Raw genomic sequence first — 7,239 nt, forward strand, 5'->3', positions numbered from 1 at the left:
GAATGCTTTTTATTATATTTACAATGGGTTGAGCGTTGAGTGAAAAATCATAGACACTCTATGAGTTCGTTTCTCTTCTCAACTGTAACTCTTATCGCCTCTTATTACTCAACTCTCTAAATTTTTACTTTTGAAGCTTTTCTTCTTATTTTTGCTAGAGGAGGCAACATAGGAGTTGCTATTTTAATTTAATTAGCGAAAACTGAATTTCTAGATAGTTATTTCATTTTTGGCTTAGTTTTAACTTTTGTTAAAACACCTTGCTTTTGCTTGCTTTGCAAGGTTCTTCGACCCCCCAATTTAGAGATTAGCAAAGATCTCATTAATGAAAATGAATGATACGATTAGTCTTTAAGAAACCTTTTACAAGAGTTAGTTTGAGGTAAATCTTGCTCGCCTCAATAAATGATAGATATATTTCTAAGTAAGATTCCTTAACAAGTTAAACGCAAAGATAACAAATGAAACTTTATTTTGCACACTTTATTTCATCCAAGTGTTATTGAAGTACAAAGAGAAATTAGAATACAATAAGGCAGGGAGCTATACCTGTGACAAGAAAAAATAAACGCTTAAAAGAATACATCAAAAGTGATTACTTGCATTGTAACATACATAAGCAAAAAGAAATAAAGATTACATAAGATGCAACTAAGTTTAAAGTGAGAAAAGATGGATGAGTTTTCTTGTGGGTTGGATTCGAAGAGAGGGGGTTGTCGTGTGGAGTTGTGGGGAGTTGAAGTATAGTCTTTTTCGAGGGAGTTGACTTTGGAAGAAGAGAATAGGTGAGACAGATTTCTTCTTCTTTTTCTTGAAATTTACTTTCCTTTTCACCTTCCTCTGCTCGCAAGGGATTTCTCGAATAAGGATCTATTTTCTCTCTTGCAATAGGGTACTCCCCCCTAACAACAAATTTTTTCACCGCTTCCTTCTTCAACTCCCCGAGCTGCTTTTTCTCCATCTCTTTCTCTCCCATTCTTTTTTCCAAGGGCTCGAGTTTTTCTGGACTTACCTTTTGCAGGTCATTGTCTCCAACCCTGTAGATTCAACAACAGACGAGGAAGTCCTTTCCGGTGGAAAATACTCTTTTCCATCCTCCTCAATTTGCTGTTGCACCTCTCTGTTCTTCTTAGTACATAATCTTTTATCCATGTTCATCTTTTCACCTTCTTTTGGTTAATCCTTTACATAATCTTTTATTCCTGTATCTCCTTCCTCGACCTTCTCCATCCTTTCGCGCTTTCTTAGTTTGGAACCTTATCGCTTTAGGCACCAAAAATGAGTGTTTGTTATTCATGATGGGGTGACCTGATGAGAAATTTTGTAAAGGAGAGTATTTCTTGGTGAAAGATGGCAGGAATACAACGAAGAACATTGAAGAAGAACTTTTTGGAATGGTAATAGTTTGAGAATTACTTAATGTGTGGATTTGTGACTTGTTGGGTTAGGCTAAAAGTTATGGTTCAAAGTTTGCAGTGTTTAAATAGACCTTCCTAACTAGGGTTAAGAGAGTGGTTAATGAGCGATTACAGTCTTGTCACAATAAATATGATGTGAAAAACGAAAGTGACAACTCATGGCTCGAGGGCGGTGCATTCATTTTGTCTTGGAAATTAAAACTGAAGGATTTGATTTGACGTTTCATATTTCCAAAGATTTCTTTGTTTCCCTATGGAACCTAGTTCCCTACTTTTGTGTATGATTGTTAGACTACCTAATGACGCGGTATGACTGGTGATCCTTGTGAAAAAATTAAAGACTGTACAGAAAACGACAACAAAAGAATACAAAGTTGATTTATGAAAATAAAAGAATTGTAAGCAGAAGTAAGAGCATAAGTATATATATACACTAATATGAGGATGCGATAAGAAAAATTGAAAGAATAATACATTATAGATGCATCCATGCATTCAGGTTCCTTGGCGAGGACGATTGTGGTATCATCGCTTCTACTTCGCATAGCTTCCTAACCACCTAGTTTCTGAACTTCATTGATCATTTGTATCATGACTCTCAGTGTTCTGATTGGTCATTGCAATAAGTCTCTGCTCTCAATCATTCATCTTAATGTCCAAATGATCTTTCTTGGTCCTAGTGGCTTAGCTAACCAAAATTGCACTTTTCGTTAGCTCAATGGCGACACTTTTCTAGATGAATTCATGGAAATTCTCATTTTCATTTGCAACCAACCACATCCATTGAGATTTTTCTAGGTCATCTTTCGAAAGATATATTGATTTTGGGGTTGGTTCAAGCAATCACAGAACACTCTGGTACCTTGAACCTTTTCACGCTAGTTTCGGTTAATCGCATGATTCACCAAAATCAAATGTTTTGCCTAACTTAAGTGAAACTACACTGTAACATCTAAAAACCAACTCCCCTGCAGTGCTAAAAACTTGGTTCATTTTGTATTCAGACTTAATAGTTTTGTGATGTTTGTAATGCAGATGCAATACATCATTAAGTCCGGTCATTGCACATGACCGCTCATTGTCTCTCTGCATATGCTTCATAGGCCATGATCATAGCATGCTAGATGCTCACTATGTACCTTTTCATCACATGATACTTAAGTCCTCATTGAGAACAAGGTTTTCCTACGACTCACCCAAGTGCAAGCGAACAACAAATTTACTTGGGTGATCTAGGGTCGAAAACAGAGTATTGATATATATGTTAGTTCTAGATCCCACTTATCGTTTAGGCTTTATGGCGATTAAATTAAAAGAATGTAATGCTAATTACAACTACTTAATTACAGCTCGAGACTCATGCACAAAGAGTAAGTTAAGTTAAGGAGAAATGAGTTGAACTAACTTGTATGCAGATGACTAGTGAAAGAAATTCAACATACTATTAGATGCTTAGGTGTTGCAATAACTTTAACGCGCTATAATCGCATAATGGACACATGATTAAGGCGACCTTCTCTGGAAGTGTTTGAACGCCACACTTGTTAACCTTTCGAGATACAAATGACTATGCTTGCTTAGGCCGATTATACTTAGAAATCGTGACTCATAAAATTTATAGGACTTCTCGTTTAAGAACGTCAACCTCTCGGTGCATATTGTTCGCACTTGTTCACCTTTCGGGATACAAATGTTGGAAGCTACCTCACTAAGGTGAACTTTGTCACCAAACTCCTCCCTGCGCACATTAGTCTTATCCTTGCAACATTTATAATATATAAAAATGAATGGACATACTTAGAAAATCATGCAACTAAAATATAAAACTTATATTTGAGAATGATGCATGATACTTATAATCTTAATGTGGGATTTTAAATTATATGACATACATTATGTACATAATTAATTTAATCAAACATCAAATATAATAATGGATTAAATAAAAAAAAAAAGACCGAATTTGACACCCTAAAAAAGTAATTAAATTAATATAATAATTAAACAAAAGAAAATAAAGAAAACGGAAAAAACGAAGCACACAATGCGTGATTCTACTCACAGTCTACTTGTTCCAATGTGGTTGATCAGCCACTGAACCAGATCCGTCAATTTTCTTTACTTCTTACGCACAAAATCTATTAAATACGTCTAACTTTCCTTTTTTTTTAAAAAAAATTCAAATCTGCTGTTGCACCGAAATCGTCACTTCATCGAAAGTCATCGAACGACATAGACTTACATGCTTAATTACAGAATTAAAATGACCAAAACAGCAGACTTTTACATCAATCAAATTAATGAAAAACTGTAATCTAAGGTGCCAAAATTGAATACATCTATTTTGCAAATTACATTCAAAAATAAAAATTTCACCTAAACGAATGTAAATTTTAAAATTCTCAATTAAAATTTGAGATAACTCTAATACCAATTGAAGGGATAAAAACCCTACGACGGAAGAACCATTATTTAATTTAATTTGAAATCTTAAAATAAATTGAGTAGTGATTCTATAAAATCTTCCGCTGTTGGATTGTATTCCTTCCGTGCCGTGATTAAAACGAGATGAACGCCATATCTTAGTTTAGTTGTTTTGGTTGATAAGTTCATAGTTTGGATTGATTTTTTCCTTTTGTAATGAATTATGTTGATATGTTAATCTCGTTTGTTCCATCGAAAACGAGTTACGTGTTAGGTTGTGTTGCCTTTTTAATCAATGAGTTTTGTTGTGGTTGGAATTTAACGTTTTTTTTTTTTTTTTGTTGGGTTGTTAATTAGTGTGATAAATGTTATTTCCATTTGGTTTTTTATTGAGATTTATTGTCATTCTCACATATTTTCTTCCATTCATTTGAAACTTTTTTTTGTTCAAACTTGGGCATACTTCAAACTTGGTTGTGTGGAAATAGAACTTGGGCATACTTCAAACTTTTTATTGAAGTATGCCCAAGTTTTGGCATTGGAATTGGCAAAACTTGGGCATACAATCATTCTCAAAACTTGGGCATACTTCAAACTTGGTTGTGTGGAAATAGAAGCTTATTGAGTTTTGAAATTGACGCAAAATTTTGTTTCTGTTGAAGATTTTTTTTGTCTATTGAGTACAAATGAAAATATCTCAGTTTTTGATAGCGTTGGAAATCTGTGACTTGTGTTTGAAAATAGTTTGATATTTACCTATTTACAAATGAAAATATTTCCTTTTTTCTTTTTTGTTCTTGTTCGAGATCTTTGTTCTCTAATGGGGTCTCTCTTTTGGGGGTGTATATTTTAAGATGTTTAATATATTGGAGCTTGGAGCTTGGAGTTCCAACTCTTCTACACATTATATATAAAAGTGGTGTGAGCTATTAACACAATTTTCATTTATATACAAAATCATATAGGAACAATTGTTTAATGTGTTGTGATAGTTTGATGGGTACAACCAATTCATCAAATGGTCATCAAGAGTTGCTAGAAGAAAGGAATGAAGAAGTTGGAGAGATGATAATGGAAGCAGAAACCACAAAAGTAATTGTAATAAGTGGAGTGAGCAGAGGGTTAGGACGAGCTTTGGCATTGGAATTGGCAAAACTTGGGCATACAATCATTGGTTGTAGTCGTGACAAAATCAAATTGGATTCACTTCAACTTCAACTCTCCAATGCTTCCCCACGAAACCACTTGCTCTTCAACTTTGATGTGGTAGCTAGTCTCCTTTTCTTTTTCATTTAATGTTTCTCGTGCATGTATATTTTTTATAAATTATGGAATCTGTTATTTTGTAGAAATCAAATGAGAGCATTCGAGAAATGGCACAGACAGTTAAGGAGAAATTCGGTTCTGTTGACATCATTGGTACATAGAAAGAGATAGAGAGAGTTTAATGTTTTACATTTGGATTTAATTAAATAATAAAATTGAGTGTTGAATTAATGGTTGACAGTAAATAATGCTGCTGTTGTTGCTGAAATTTGAAGCTGTGGGAGATTCCTAATGAAATATTCGATGATGTGATAGACACAAATATGAAAGGGGTAGCAAATATGTTGCGCCATTTCATTCCTCTTATGCTTCCAAAGAATAAAGGAATTATTGTTAATGTATCTTCTCTCTATGGAAGAATTGCTGCTGCCCGAGTAAGTATAAGCTATGCTCCCATTCTAATTTTAACATTTTTCATTCAACACTTTCTTTTTCAAAGTCTCTCATTCTACAGTATAGACAACCTTTTAAAACTTTAATTAATTGGAGTGATAAATTTGAAGAACTAATTATTATTATACACAGGCATCAGCTTATTGCAGTTCCAAATGGGGATTGAAGGCTTAAGCAAATCGGTTGCAAAGGAGCTACCAAATGGTCTGACGATTGTTACATTAGATCCTGGCATTATTAATACTGATGCGAGTGTTACAATTCTTGGCCATTTCGCATCTCAATACCAATCTCCTCAACTCTGGTACACAACTGCTTATAAATGTTAACTAATGTGCTACAGATTAAAATTTTTAAGTATATGAGAATCTTAAAATATGGTTACATTATTAAACCATATTATTCTTTTGAGAAATATAAATAATAATAGAAACAATTTTAATTCATTCAACATGCAAAATGGTTCAACATATAAGAGGATTTGAAATTATTTTGCTTTTTTGTTTTAGGGCTCTCAAAGCAGCTCCCATGATACTAAACATTACAACTGCAGATAATGGTGAAACTCTCATCGTTCCTGATCCTGGTGTTTTGCCTCATGTTTATTAATTTCCATTTTGCAACCAGAAAAAAGAAAAAGAAAACTTCAGTTAAGGTTTTGAGTCTAATATGTATTACTAAACTCATTTTCTTTCTTTAGTTTTGAATCCAATCATCTTTTCCTATCATTTTCATTCTACCTTTCATTCCTCGTTCATTCTAACAACTTTCAAATTTTGAGATAATATTTTTGATTACATTCAAGTTTTTCAAACAATAAAATGACCATCAATTATAATTATTCAATTTTTTTTTGTTAGTCCTAAATGTAAATATTAGTTTTGAGTGTATATAACAGAACAATATTTTGTTGGAAGTTCAGTTTTTTTTGTTTATTTATGAGTGTGGTTATTTGGTGTAAGGAGTTTTTTTTAAGGATATTCTAAAAAAATTACAAATATAGCAAAATTATCGTCGATAGACTTATATCGCTGATAGACTCGTAGACCAATATTTTCAACTACCATTGATAGAATTTGACAAATTTTGCTATATATTTAATTATTTTGAATCTAATTACTAAATTTGCAACTATTTCAAAAAAATTAATCGTAGAACTTACACATTCCCAAACACAGACATAGCTCCTAAACTGAAATTGCTTCCGGAGAGTGCCTTGCTCTCTCATAACTTGCATTGATGAATCCTCACATATACCTATAGAGACTTAAAATATGGAAAATAGCATCACTAAATTTGGGAAGGCAACAACCAAAAGCATGGCAAAGCAAAGGCACCCTAAGTTGTTTGTGTGGACGTGTGCTTTGTCTCATTATATATATTTGAGAAATAATGTTAGAACATGAATTTTATATCATTTTTACAGAAAGTAGCTCAATTTTTCTGGTTGTTATTATTTCAATGTGTGTGGTTATGTTTCTCTAAAGGTGACATCTTCGTACCGAGGAAACAAACACGTTATTTCATTCAGAACATTGAATTTTTTTAAGGTGTAATTGAAACTACGCTACCATATACTTTACAGATATTTTTTTGCAATTTGTCCTAATATTTATGTAAATCTTTAGAATCCTGGAGAAAGATATGCATGTGTAAGAACATTGCAGCCACAAACAAG

The 7,239-nt window shown here is 33.0% G+C and overlaps 1 pseudogene; it reads left to right on the forward strand.

Moving 5' to 3' along the window:
- The first annotated feature begins 4,152 nt into the window (after positions 1-4,152).
- On the forward strand, positions 4,153-6,289 carry LOC116406234 (annotated as a pseudogene).
- Positions 6,290-7,239: the final 950 nt, after the last annotated feature.

This window comes from Cucumis sativus, unplaced genomic scaffold (genome assembly GCF_000004075.3).
Source record: "Cucumis sativus cultivar 9930 unplaced genomic scaffold, Cucumber_9930_V3 scaffold77, whole genome shotgun sequence".
NCBI classification, from domain to species: Eukaryota; Viridiplantae; Streptophyta; class Magnoliopsida; order Cucurbitales; family Cucurbitaceae; genus Cucumis; species Cucumis sativus.